Below are 14,872 nucleotides of genomic sequence, written 5' to 3'. Positions count from 1 at the left end.
CATGATTAGCACGTAAAGCCATGTTTCACAAATTCATAATATTTTGGTAAAAATTATGTTTTTTTAAAGAAATAGTAACAAATAAAGAAAATAAATATCATGTCACAATTGTTGGCGTGTTCATTTAATTGTTTATATAAGTAAATTAATTACAAATGTATTCTAACCAGTAACGATTGGCGTCACTTGACAGAGATTTTGATGCCCTTTACAGCTTAGTGGGGGTGCTACACTTGCATTGTGAGGTGCATATCACCCCCCTTCCCCGCACCCCATAGAACTGCCACTGATATAATTAGCAAAAAAAATGCACATCAAATTAAATTCAGACCTTGCACCATTGATAGGACCTGGAAAGGCTGTTTTCCTTACTGAAATGACTTACTCGTGTTAAATTTCAGGGGACAAGTAATATACTAGACATATTTTTCTATATAGAATATAATAATTTATTTGCCAAGTATATAAAAAATATACAAAGAATTCTTCATGGGGCAAAAGATATCAAATGATAATGAACAAATACTATGAGCAGTGTAAAAATCTAATCATCAATTATATTCACAAAAAGTGACTTAAGTGCAAGTTATCATACAAGAAGTGAAATAATAGAATTATTCCTGTTTTATATTTTAATAGCCTGGGGGAAAAAAACTATTTAAAAAATGATTTGTCCGAGTTAGTAAAACTCTCAACTTTGGCCTATGATAAAAAGATAGAAGATTAAAAAAACAATGGTCAGGGTGAGACAAATCAGATAAAAAATGTTCTGACACTCTTATTCATTATTGAAAACTAAATGACCTTAAAGGATTAGAAAAGTCTACTTAAAAGGGTAAGTTTTTTTTAATACATATTGTTCATAAATAAAATAATCAATGTGAACGTACTAAACCAAGAAACCAAAGCTTCTAAGATGGTTTAAAACTTTATTTATTTTACCACTGTGATGGGCCAATTGCCTGTCCACTCGAACAACAGGGTTTCCGACTCATTATTTTTCACGCCCATCTAATTGTAATGTTTTAGCATAAATTCACTTCCCCAACACATGAGCATTTCTATAATATACATCACGCATGGGCACTGCAATACATGAAGGCTTTTTGCCAGGTCTTCGGAGAACTTAGCCACATGCTCATAGTGAATCTTCCCTGCGCTATACTTGCAATGATATATGGCATCAGTGATGTCGGTGAAGGAACAGAAAACACATGCGTTAGATTAGAACTTAGTAGAGCGCATGCATGGCCAGAAAATAAATACCCGGAACTGCAGAGATTTGTAGAATGCAGGTTGCCCACTGTGATTGGCTAATGCAAATTAGCCTCACGGTAGGTTTTGTAACACACCCACTTTACAGCTGGAATATCAAGGAAACAGTAATAGAAGTACAGCAAAGGATATTTGGATATAATTTAGTTATAAGCCAACCAATACAATGCAAAAAAGATAATTTTTGACCATAACATCCCTTTAAGAGAAATAAGTTGACACCCAATGATTTTTTTTGCAGCTCTCACAATTTGGTGTAGTTTCTCCTTTAAAGGGACAGTTTACTCAAAGATTTTCTCCCCTTTAATTTGTTCCCAATAATCCACTTTACCTGCTGGAGTGTATTAAAATGTTTACAAGTATTTCCATTAACCTTATATTGGCATTTGAATTAGTTTATTTATCCTGTGGTATCCCCACCTATTCTAAAAGTTTTTGGTCTTAAGGCCAAGCTGTGTTAACACAGCCAGTAGAAGAAATTACACTCCCAGTGGGTTATAGAAGAGATAAGGTAATACAATGTTAATTTTCCATTGTTCTCTCCAAGTATTGGTGATTGGTTTATGGATAGATATAAGATAAAGAAGCACGTATATGTACACAATGTGATAAGGTAATGAGATCTGATTATACCTACAAGCTCAACCCATTTTATTAGGTTGTGGCTTCAAAACACAAAATCAGCTAATTCATATACACAAATAAGCCTCAAAAAAGCAAATCTCATACTATTTATACTCTGCAGCTTGTAAAAAAAGTAGTTGGAAACACATTAAGGGAAAAACTATTTTATAGTATACTGTCCCTTTAATGATAATGTAGCACAGCTATACCAGATTAATAGAAGAGAACAAACACCAACCAAAAAGAGTTTCCATGTAGCGCTACTGAGATCTTAAAAATATATAAAAAACAAAGTTACATGTGTCTGCGATAAAACATACACAATGTGATAAATATATATAGTATAATGTAAATCCCTAGAAGTGGGGAAAGTACATAAACTACAACCGGACAAAGTGGCACAAATATTTCAAAAGTGGAGGCGTTGTATCACTTCAAAGGGACTGAAGCTGACCACGTCCTCTAAGTTTTCTCGCTCTTCTCACCTCCAAAATAAAGGCTCACAAAAGTGCAGCAAATTTCAAAGAGTATGGTGGCGCAAAATCAGAGCATACTCACAAGATTTCAGTTATAAGTCAGCCTTTATTGAACCATCAACAGGACGTAGTTCAAAGGCAGCTTCAAAGTTTTATTAAAATATAGCTCAACGCGTTTCGGGCTATTGCAATAGCCTTTCTAAAAAACAAAAATTAATTTTTGACTTTGCCCCACCATACTGTTTGAAATTTGCGGCACTTTTGTGAGCCTTTATTTTGGAAGTGATTAGAGCGAGAAAACTCAGAGGACGTTGCTAGCTTCAGTCCTATTGAAGTGATACAGCACATTTGTGTCTTCTGTATATGGTTTGGGAGAACCGCGGCTGGTATCGAGCACTTTAAGGGAAGTGCTAACATTGTTTTTAGACTTTATTATACAATCAGTCCTCGAATGGTACTGAAAATAATGATTTACAGTTCCAGGCAATTAAACATCCAAAAGTGACGAGTGATTGATTTTTAGCCGTTTTTAGGTAATTGTTTATTACTGCAAGTGTGCCCTTTGCTTTTATTGCTCCAAACCCTGGGTTATCCTTTAACCAGAGCTGGTGGGAGCTTTTGCCAGCAACATTTGGAGATTTGGATAAACGGGAGCCTGGATAGAGAAACAGAGGGTCGGTGTATAGACGGTACTACCTTTTGACTGTCCATTGCTTGTCGCTTTGAACCATCTGTCATATTTGTTTTATGCTGATGATATATTTTTATCCCATGAGTAGCATTTTATTTGTAGGGGCTGTTCTATTAAATATGCTATAATCTGCACTTAGATGCATATCTTCATGTTTGCGCTCTCTCTCCGTTAAGTTTTATACCAGATTAATATGGAGGATGATAAAACTGATTTGATGATGGCTGAATAAAAACAAGTAAACAGTTTTTGAGACCGGACAAATTTTTTAAGTTGCCTTAAGAAGTAAAAACGTTGTTGGGACTTTTTAACTATATTAACAATATTAACATCCCATTTCAAATCATGTTGAATCATTGAGCTTAGGAATTTGTACGCTGTACGATGTAGCGCTGTCTACTATCCAATCTTTAATTTTCAGAGATGATGGTAATGGAGACTTTTTTCTAAAATCAATTACCATATCTCTGGTTCTATGGACATTTAATTCTAAACGTTTATTCTAAATAAACCTCTTGTTTATTCAAAAGTGGAATAATAACTGAAGATTTAAACCATTCTCGTATTACACGTATTAAGGCGCTCATTTAACAAGCTCCGTAGTGAGCTTGTGGGCCCGTGTTTCTGGCGAGTCTTCAGACTCGCCGGAAACCGCAATTATGAAGCAGCGGTCACAAAGACTGCTGCTCCATAACCTGTCCGCCTGCTCTGAGCAGGTGGACAGACATCGCCGGAAATCAACCCGATGGAGTACGATCGGGTTGATTGACACCTCCCTGCTGGCGGCCCATTGTGAGCTGCTGGTGCAATGCTGAATACGGAGAGCATATTGCTCTCCGCATTCATCGAGGTCTGGCGGACCTGATCCGCACTGTCGGATCAGGTCCGGCAGACTTTGTTAAATAGAGGCCTAAGTATTGGTTAAAAAACAGTAAAAATAGGTGCAAGTAGCTCAGCACAATCTTTCAATGTAGCCGGAGAAATAGTGTCAGGGCCTGGTGCTTTCTTAGGTTTCTGTTATTTAAAAAGAGTTTACTTGTTGTTTGGTGACAGAAAAAGATTAACTCTCTTCAGATTTTAAATCAGAGATAATTACAGAAGTCCTCTGCTTGTCAAATCTAATGTAGAAGTTGTTTAATTGCTTAGGAAATAAAGCTTCAGTTATAATAGCTGAAGATTTTAGTTTATAGTTTGTAACAGACTGGAGACATTTCCAGAATATAGTACTGTCATTTTGCAGCAAAACGTTGTCCAAGTTTACCTTTATATTGTTTTTTAGCAGCCTTAACTGTTTCTTTGAAGGAATATTTAGCTCTTTTAAATGTTTCGCCACTGCTATTCCTAGAAGTTTTCTCTTTAACAGAGTGTTTCATCCTTAGCTCTAGAGTGAACCAAGGTTAATTATTATGGAATTTACGTACAGACTTTGTTGGAAAACATACAAGTGGTGACCTTGTGGGGTGCAGCCATATCCCTCAAGGTATATTGGGCAAGGATTCCAGGTCTGGTTCCCCCATCACATTTAGGGAGATTTTCCCCAGGGTCATAATACAAATACATACAAAAAGAGAAGCATTTTTCATGAGGCCCGAAATGATCATCTGGGGTTGCCATTTCCGTTGTTCGGAGGAGAATTGCCTGGTATTTCTGGGCTGGACTGACCTTGTTAGGTAGGATCAGACTGATATACATCAATTTCTCTGTAACTCTGTGAGAAGAAGCTACTCCTAGGTGGTAACCAGGCTATAGAAAAAGCTACTGAGATGTTGTTCATTCCTGGCGGCTTGCTTCTTTTTCTGTATGAATTCTATTTATACCTCATATTATATTCTCCAAAGTTATTGTGTCATTTTCTGTATGGTATAAGCAGTCTAAATATTGGATGCCATCTATGTCATATTACTTTTCTACTTGTTTGCCATAACACAAATAAAGACATTTAACAGCCCGTTTAAAGTTTCACAATATTTCATGTGAAGTGGTTCTGCTCAGTCAATTAGATATTTAAGGTTATGAAAAGTGTGAAGATCACATTTCTTGCCAAAAATCTCTTTTGAGCTTAAGTGGCAACTTAATACACATAGGGAGAAAGAAAATATGTTCCCTGGAATCAACACACTGCAAATATCGGCTTCAGGGCTAACAGCCAATGAACTGACTACGTTGGTAGTAGAGAATGCAAGCACATCTAGCACCAACGTCTGCTGTCTGAAAACAAAATTAACTAGTTTCATGTAAACATAAAATGAGCCAAGTCTGCCCAAAGTATTGCAATTTTTACTTTGAAATTATCTATACTATAATCGCGTTTGTAAATTGTCCTTCGGCGGTTGCGCAAGAATCCTCAAAAGTATGTTGGCTGTGTGTGCAGCCAAAATAATTCACCTGGATGCAGCTTTGGTGGATTCTTTCACCACCCTGCCATTTTCGGAATCCACCTAGATGCTGCGTAGGCAAACCCGAAGCTTTTAAAAAAAAAGACGTAACCGCCCGGCAAGAAATAAACATAAAAACACGTAGACCACCTGCACGAAGTATAACAAAAAAGAAAAAACCTAACCTCCCGCACAAAGTATTAACAGACACCTAAACCATCAACCCCCACATCGCAAAACAATAAATTAATTAACCCCTAATCCGCATATAACATAACTAAAATATTAACTCCTTAACTGTCAACCACCCACATCACAATAAACCTAATTAACCTATTAACCCCTAAACCGCAAAAACCCCACATCGCAATACACCTATTTAATCTATTAACTCTTAAACCGCCAAACCCTCCACAACACAAATAACTAACGGCTAGATTACAAGATTTGCGGTAAGAGCGGTGCGGTACTAACTTGCATGTTATTGTCACCGCTCAAAAGTATGTTGGCTGTGTGTGCAGCCAAAATAATTCACCTGGATGCAGCTTTGGTGGATTCTTTCACCACCCTACCATTTTCGGAATCCACCTAGATGCAGCGTAGGCAAACCCGAAGCTTTTAAAAAAAAGACATAACCGCCCGGCAAGAAATAAACATAAAAACACGTAGACCACCTGCACGAAGTATAACAAAAAAGAAAAAACCTAACCTCCCGCACAAAGTATTAACAGACACCTACACCATCAACCCCCACATCGCAAAACAATAAATTAATTAACCCCTAATCCGCATATAACATAACTAAAATATTAACTCCTTAACCGTCAACCACCCACATCGCAATAAACCTAATTAACCTATTAACCCCTAAACCGCAAAACACCCACATCGCAATCAATCTAATTAACCTATTAATCTCTAAACCGCCAAACCCTCCACAACACAAATAACTAACGGCTAGATTACAAGATTTGCGGTAAGAGCGGTGCGGCACTAACTTGCATGTTATTGTCACCGCTCACTTCCCTACAGCGCTGGTATTACAGGTTTTCATAATCCCAGCGTTATCAGGCAAGAAGTGAGCGTAGAGCAAAATTGTGCTCCATACTGCACTCCAATACCAGCGCTGCTGAAAGCTGCGGTGAGCTGGTTTGACGTGCTTGTGCACGATTTCCCCATAGACATCAATGGGGAGAGCCGGCTTAAAAAAAGTCTAACACCTGCAAAAAAGCAGCGTAAAGCTCTGTAACTAAGCCCCATTGATTCCTATGGGGAAACAAAATTTATGTTCACACTTAACACCCTAACATGAACCCCGAGTCTAAACACCCCTAATATTACACTTATTAACCCCTAATCTGCTGCCCTCGACATCGCTGACACCTACATTATACTTATTAACCCCTAATCTGCCGCTCCGGACATCGCCGCCACTATAATAAACATATTAACCCCTAAACCGCTGCACTCCCACCTCGCAAACACTAGTTAAATATTATTAACTCCTAATCTGCCACCCCTAACATCGCCGCCACCTACCTACATTTATTTACCCCTAATCTGCCGCCCTCATCATTGCCGCCACTATACTAAATTTATTAACCCCTAAACCTAAGTCTAACCTTAGCCCTAACACCCCCTAACTTTAATATAATTAAAATAAATCTAAATAAAACCTACAATTATTACCTAAATAATTCCTATTTAAAACGAAATACTTACCTATAAAATAAACCCTAAGCTAGCTACAATATAACTAATAGTTACATTGTAGCTAGCTTAGGGTTTATTTTATATTTTACAGGTAAGTTTGTATTTATTTTATCTAGGTAGAATAGTTACTAAATAGTTATCAACTATTTACTAACTACCTAGTTAAAATAAATACAAATGTACCTGTAAAATAAAACCTAACCTGTCTTACACTAACACCTAACCTTACACTACAATTAAATAAATTAAATTAATTAAATACAGTTAACTAAATTACACAAAAAACCCCACTAAATTACACAAAATAAAAAAAGAAATGATCAGATATTTAAACTAATTACACCTAATCTAATAGCCCTATCAAAATAAAAAAGCCCCCCCAAAATAAAAAACCCTAGCCTAAACTAAACTACCAATAGCCCTTAAAAGGGCCTTTTGCGTGGCATTGCCCCAAAGAAATCAGCTCTTTTACCTGTAAAAAAAAATAAAAACAATCCCCAACAGTAAAACCCACCACCCACACAACCAGCCCCCCAAATAAAATCCTTACTAATAAAAACTAAGCTCCCCATTGCCCTGAAAAGGGAATTTGTATGGGCATTGCCCTTAAAAGGGCATTTAGCTCTTTTTCAGCCCAAAAGCCCTAGTCTAAAAATAAAATCCACCCAAAAAAAACCTTAAAAAAAACTAACACTAACCCCCAAAGATCCACTTTCATTTTTTTTTTTTTAATTTTCTTTTATTGAGGATTGATAGAAATATGACAGTTACAGAAAGTCACATAATGAAAAATCTACAATACCCTTATGTAAGTACCACAAACAACAACACTATTACTTCACATTTTAGAAAGACAATCAACAAAGAGCAAATAAAGAAAAATATGTCATAACAATAGGTACATTAGCGTTCGGCTAAATGGAATCCTCTTTTTTTAAATAATTTTTTTTAATTCAAAATATAAGTAGCCATTAGCGAGATCTTTGCGGATCAAAAGAGCTGTAAAGAACACTTAGAGGCTACAAGTGGAACCCATAATGTATAAGCAATAACATAGATTCAGCTCTAACTAGGAACTCTTAATAAAAGGGTTAGAAAAATAAAAATTTATAGACATTTGTATGCAGCTTTTATATTAGGTAAATAGACTGAATATTCTGGAGCCTTGAACTCTTGACGGGTCTTCAAGCACATTATAAGTGGTATGAGTATATGTAGTAAAAAAAATGTAAGAAAATAGCAAAAAAAGAAGATGGGGGGTAAGGGGGATATTCAGCTGGTAAGCACCGCTAAGTTTATAAAGGGAAAAAGTGTAAGTTAAGGGGATATTTATATAAGAAGGGGGGATACTAGTAATTGACTATAGGATGATTAATGGAAGCTGTGATCCCTAAGGAACCTTGCCCCAATTATAACGCTAAAGTCGCCATACAATTGAGGAGGGGGGCTACCCATGGACAGGTTTATACTTGAATGGATTGTAAATCTGCTTAAAAGTCTGAAACCCCTAGTATCACTAAATGTATCAGGTGGAGCTCTGTGAAAACTAACAGTTTAGTAGTCTAGCAAAATTTACACCGGAGCAAGCTCAGGCCTAGATTTGGAGTTCGGCGGTAGCCGTCAAAACCAGCGTTAGAGGCTCCTAACGCTGGTTTTGGCCGCCCGCTGGTATTTGGAGTCAGTGATTAAAGGGTCTAACGCTCACTTTTCAGCCGCGACTTTTCCATACCGCAGATCCCCTTACGTCAATTGCGTATCCTATATTTTCAATGGGATCTTTCTAACGCTGGTATTTAGAGTCGTTTCTGAAGTGAGCGTTAGAGCTCTAACGACAAAACTCCAGCCGCCTGAAAATAGCAGGAGTTAAGAGCTTTCTGGCTAACGCCGGTTCATAAAGCTCTTAACTACTGTACCCTAAAGTACACTAACACCCATAAACTACCTATGTACCCCTAAACCGAGCTCCCCCCACATCGCCGCCACTCGATTAAAATTTTTAACCCCTAATCTGCCGACCGCCACCTACGTTATACTTATGTACCCCTAATCTGCTGCCCCTAACCCCGCCGACCCCTGTATTACATTTATTAACCCCTAACCTGCCCCCCACAACGTCGCCGCCAGCTACTTAAAATAATTAACCCCTAATCTTCCGACCGCAAAGCGCCGCCACCTACGTTATCCCTATGTACCCCTAATCTGCTACCCCTAACACCGCCGACCCCTATATTATATTTATTAACCCCTAATCTGCCCCCCTCAACGTCACCGACACCTGCCTACACTTATTAACCCCTAATCTGCCGAGCGGACCTGAGCGCTACTATAATAAAGTTATTAACCCCTAACCCGCCTCACTAACCCTATCATAAATAGTATTAACCCCCTAATCTGCCCTCCCTAACATCGCCGACACCTACCTTCAATTATTAACCCCTAATCTGACGACCGGAGATCACCGCTATTCTAATAAATTGATTAACCCCTAAAGCTAAGTCTAACCCTAACACTAACACCCCCCTAACTTAAATATAATTTACATCTAACGAAATAAATTAACTCTTATTAAATAAATGATTCCTATTTAAAGCTAAATACTTACCTGTAAAATAAATCCTAATATAGCTACAATATAAATTATAATTATATTATAGCTATTTTAGGATTAATATTTATTTTACAGGCAACTTGGTATTTATTTTAACTAGGTACAATAGCTATTAAATAGTTAAGAACTATTTAATAGTTACCTAGTTAAAATAATAACAAATTTACCTGTAAAATAAATCCTAACCTAAGATATAATTAAACCTAACACTACCCTATCAATAAAATAATTAAATAAACTACCTACAATTACCTACAATTAACCTAACACTACACTATCAATAAATTAATTAAACACAATTCCTACAAATAAATACAATTAAATAAACTAGCTAAAGTACAAAAAATAAAAAAGAACTAAGTTACAAAAAATAAAAAAATATTTACAAACATAATAAAAATATTACAACAATTTTAAACTAATTACACCTACTCTAAGCCCCCTAATAAAATAACAAAGCCCCCCAAAATAAAAAATTCCCTACCCTATTCTAAATTAAAAAAGTTACAAGCTCTTTTACCTTACCAGCCCTGAACAGGGCCCTTTGCGGGGCATGCCCCAAGAATTTCAGCTCTTTTGCCTGTAAAAGAATAAATACAATACCCCCCCCCAACATTACAACCCACCACCCACATACCCCTAATCTAACCCAAACCCCCTTAAATAAACCTAACACTAAGCCCCTGAAGATCTTCCTACCTTGTCTTCACCATCCAGGTATCACCGATCCGTCCTGGCTCCAACATCTTCATCCAACCCAAGCGGGGGTTGGCGATCCATCATCCGGTGCTGAAGAGGTCCAGAAGAGGCTCCAAAGTCTTCCTCCTATCCGGCAAGAAGAGGACATCCGGACCGGCAAACATCTTCTCCAAGCGGCATCTTCGATCTTCTTCCATCCGGTGCGGAGCGGGTCCATCTTGAAGCAGGCGACGCGGATCCATTCTCTTCTTCCGTTGTCTCCCGACTAATGACGGTTCCTTTAAGGGACGTCATCCAAGATGGCGTCCCTCGAATTTCCGATTGGCTGATAGGATTCTATCAGCCAATCGGAATTAAGGTAGGAATTTTCTGATTGGCTGATGGAATCAGCCAATCAGAATCAAGTTCAATCCGATTGGCTGATCCAATCAGCCAATCAGATTGAGCTCGCATTCTATTGGCTGTTCCGATCAGCCAATAGAATGCGAGCTCAATCTGATTGGCTGATTGGATCAGCCAATCGGATTGAACTTGATTCTGATTGGCTGATTCCATCAGCCAATCAGAAAATTCCTACCTTAATTCCGATTGGCTGATAGAATCCTATCAGCCAATCGGAATTTGAGGGACGCCATCTTGGATGACGTCCCTTAAAGGAACCGTCATTAGTCGGGAGACAACGGAAGAAGAGGATGGATCCGTGTCGCCTGCTTCAAGATGGACCCGCTCCGCACCGGATGGAAGAAGATCGAAGATGCCGCTTGGAGAAGATGTTTGCCGGTCCGGATGTCCTCTTCTTGCCGGATAGGAGGAAGACTTTGGAGCCTCTTCTGGACCTCTTCAGCACCGGATGATGGATCGCCAACCCCCGCTTGGGTTGGATGAAGATGTTGGAGCCAGGACGGATCGGTGATACCTGGATGGTGAAGACAAGGTAGGAAGATCTTCAGGGGCTTAGTGTTAGGTTTATTTAAGGGGGGTTTGGGTTAGATTAGGGGTATGTGGGTGGTGGGTTGTAATGTTGGGGGGGGGGTATTGTATTTATTCTTTTACAGGCAAAAGAGCTGAAATTCTTGGGGCATGCCCCGCAAAGGGCCCTGTTCAGGGCTGGTAAGGTAAAAGAGCTTGTAACTTTTTTAATTTAGAATAGGGTAGGGAATTTTTTATTTTGGGGGGCTTTGTTATTTTATTAGGGGGCTTAGAGTAGGTGTAATTAGTTTAAAATTGTTGTAATATTTTTATTATGTTTGTAAATATTTTTTTATTTTTTGTAACTTAGTTCTTTTTTATTTTTTGTACTTTAGCTAGTTTATTTAATTGTATTTATTTGTAGGAATTGTGTTTAATTAATTTATTGATAGTGTAGTGTTAGGTTAATTGTAGGTAATTGTAGGTAGTTTATTTAATTATTTTATTGATAGGGTAGTGTTAGGTTTAATTATATCTTAGGTTAGGATTTATTTTACAGGTAAATTTGTTATTATTTTAACTAGGTAACTATTAAATAGTTCTTAACTATTTAATAGCTATTGTACCTAGTTAAAATAAATACCAAGTTGCCTGTAAAATAAATATTAATCCTAAAATAGCTATAATATAATTATAATTTATATTGTAGCTATATTAGGATTTATTTTACAGGTAAGTATTTAGCTTTAAATAGGAATCATTTATTTAATAAGAGTTAATTTATTTCGTTAGATGTAAATTATATTTAAGTTAGGGGGGTGTTAGTGTTAGGGTTAGACTTAGCTTTAGGGGTTAATCAATTTATTAGAATAGCGGTGATCTCCGGTCGTCAGATTAGGGGTTAATAATTGAAGGTAGGTGTCGGCGATGTTAGGGAGGGCAGATTAGGGGTTAATACTATTTATGATAGGGTTAGTGAGGCGGGTTAGGGGTTAATAACTTTATTATAGTAGCGCTCAGGTTCGCTCGGCAGATTAGGGGTTAATAAGTGTAGGTAAGGTAGCGGCGACGTTGAGGGGGGCAGATTAGGGGTTAATAAATATAATATAGGGGTCGGCGATGTTAGGGCAGCAGATTAGGGGTACATAGGTATAACGTAGGTTGCGGCGGTTTACGGAGCGGCAGATTAGGGGTTAAAAAAAATATGCAGGGGTCAGCGATAGCGGGGTCGGCAGATTAGGGGTTAATAAGTGTAAGGTTAGGGGTGTTTAGACTCGGGGTACATGTTAGAGTGTTAGGTGCAGACGTAGGAAGTGTTTCCCCATAGGAAACAATGGGGCTGCGTTAGGAGCTGAACGCTGCTTTTTTGCAGGTGTTAGGTTTTTTTTCAGCTCAAACAGCCCCATTGTTTTCTATGGGAGAATCGTGCACAAGCACGTTTTTGAGGCTGGCCGCGTCCGTAAGCAACTCTGGTATCGAGAGTTGCATTTGCGGTAAAAATGCTCTACGCTCCTTTTTTGGAGCCTAACGCAGCATTTGTTTGAACTCTCGATACCAGAGTTAAATTTATGGTGCGGCCAGAAAAAAGCCCGCAGAGCGTTAACAGCCCTTCTACCGCCAAACTCCAAATCTAGGCCTCAGTGTGGTATATAGTGCCTCAAATACTAGCAATGAAAGGCTTTTACATGAAGGACCCAGGGGCTGTGTAACACATCTAGAGACCTTCTGTTATTGTCATAAGAACAGTTATAGCCGTGTAACATTTCAAGATGCTGTCTGTTACTCTTGTATGTCCCTTTTTCTTCACAATTTATTATATTACAGTATGTTCTTACAAGACATAGCATTAGAAACTCTAAACAGCGATATGTAAGGTATACAAAAGAGGAGGTATTCTTATCTAAGCTATTTTTACCTCCAGGCTATTAAGAGAGGAGATAATATTGTGTCACTTATATCAGCTATACTCCAAAGCATCTATTGACCATATGTACATAAGCTTAGGAGCAAGGTCTTGGGTGTAAGGGGAAGACTAGACTCTATGAAGGCCTAGAGTGTTTATAGTTCTAGTAGATAATGATGTGTAAATTATAGTATTTTAAGGTAGAGGCGATGTCCTGAGTAAATCATGACTATTGCTGTTTAACGCCAGTGGAATATAGTAGTGAAGGAAGAAAGTAAATGCAGTTTGAAACAGCTATAGGGCATTTAAAAAAGTAACAGACACAACAAGCAACTTCCCTAGCTGTTCTTACTCTTTTACGGCCGACAGCATTTAAATATTTAGTGGTATTGTCCTGCTAGTACTGAGCTCATATAGACATATATATTTGAGCAAGGGGCCATAATCTCTTGACTAATTGCAAATTACATAAACATCTTACCTAAGCAGAGATTACCCTTTTGTGTGCATTCAGATTGTAGAGAGTTGATATATAGTAAGCTTTAAAGACACATATTATTTATGCTATATCGACATATATCATCTTAACAAGTTAAATCTATTAATAAACCAATATATGCTTGATGACTTACACCATCATCCAGAGTCCCCAGTGAGATACCAGCTTGAGCATATTTCATTGGTAAAGGGAGAGTCATAAGATAAACTAAGGTAAGTCTCTTATATGGGTTGAAAGGAGCATAGTCCAAAACAATGTTACAGTCAGTGTAAAATCCTAGGTAGTGTGACCCCCATACAAGCAAGGTGTGTGTGGCATCTGATACTCCAGTCTTATGGTAAGGTGTTAAATTCAATTCCTCTCCCCGGGGGCCCAATAATACCTAATGAGATTACCCAATACCTCTTCGGAAGACACTATTTTTGCCCCAAGCAAAACGAGGACCCAGGATGATGGGTAAGATGGAAGTATGCTGTGGAGGGTACTCCCGCATTCGGGACTGAACCGCCGGAAGAAAGGTCTGCATGTAAGTGTAAGAGAGCGGAATCAGCACTGTCCCCGCAAGCCAGGGCCCCATAGGAGGATTTAGATCTGATGGCCACTCTAGGACACAGGATGAACCCATAAAGAACAAAGTCTGTGCGGCTGCAACCACCCACGCAGGCAGCTGCCTCTCCTCAAACATGTGCTCATGCCCCAGCGTAGTACATATAGTTGTGCCCTCTAACTCACGGTTTTCTAGGAGCGAAGTGATTACTTCCCGTAACTTCAGTATCGGCACCTCCCGAGGAGAAGGATCAAACAGAGTGGTTTCAACCACACTAGTAGGAGGCTGTAGACAGCTATGTTGCCCGTCCTGAACATATGCAGTCGCCATTTGCAGGTCTAGAGATGGGAATTCGTAGGGGCCAGCTAGCGTAGCATCCATTAGTTGAGTAGATTTACTGTCGAGTTTCTGGGATAAAACAGCAAAAAGGGCTTGTATTTCTTTAAGCAATATCTCATCCATGTTAGAAATATATTATGTCCCCTCTTATTAGTAGATGAGCGGTTCTGCGTAACCCGGCAGACCGGGGGGGGGGGGGGGAGCGTAGATGGTA

General features: G+C 38.5%; 1 protein-coding gene across 1 annotated transcript in view; it reads left to right on the top strand.

Moving 5' to 3' along the window:
- SCARA5 (scavenger receptor class A member 5) overlaps positions 1-14,872 on the top strand; it is an 807,029-nt gene that overhangs the window by 33,841 nt on the left and 758,316 nt on the right. The window lies entirely within an intron of this gene.

This window comes from Bombina bombina, chromosome 4, assembly GCF_027579735.1.
Source record: "Bombina bombina isolate aBomBom1 chromosome 4, aBomBom1.pri, whole genome shotgun sequence".
In the NCBI taxonomy this organism is placed as follows: domain Eukaryota; kingdom Metazoa; phylum Chordata; class Amphibia; order Anura; family Bombinatoridae; genus Bombina; species Bombina bombina.
The sequence above is the reverse complement of the archived record's forward strand: the minus strand, read 5'-3'. Positions and strand labels throughout refer to the sequence as shown.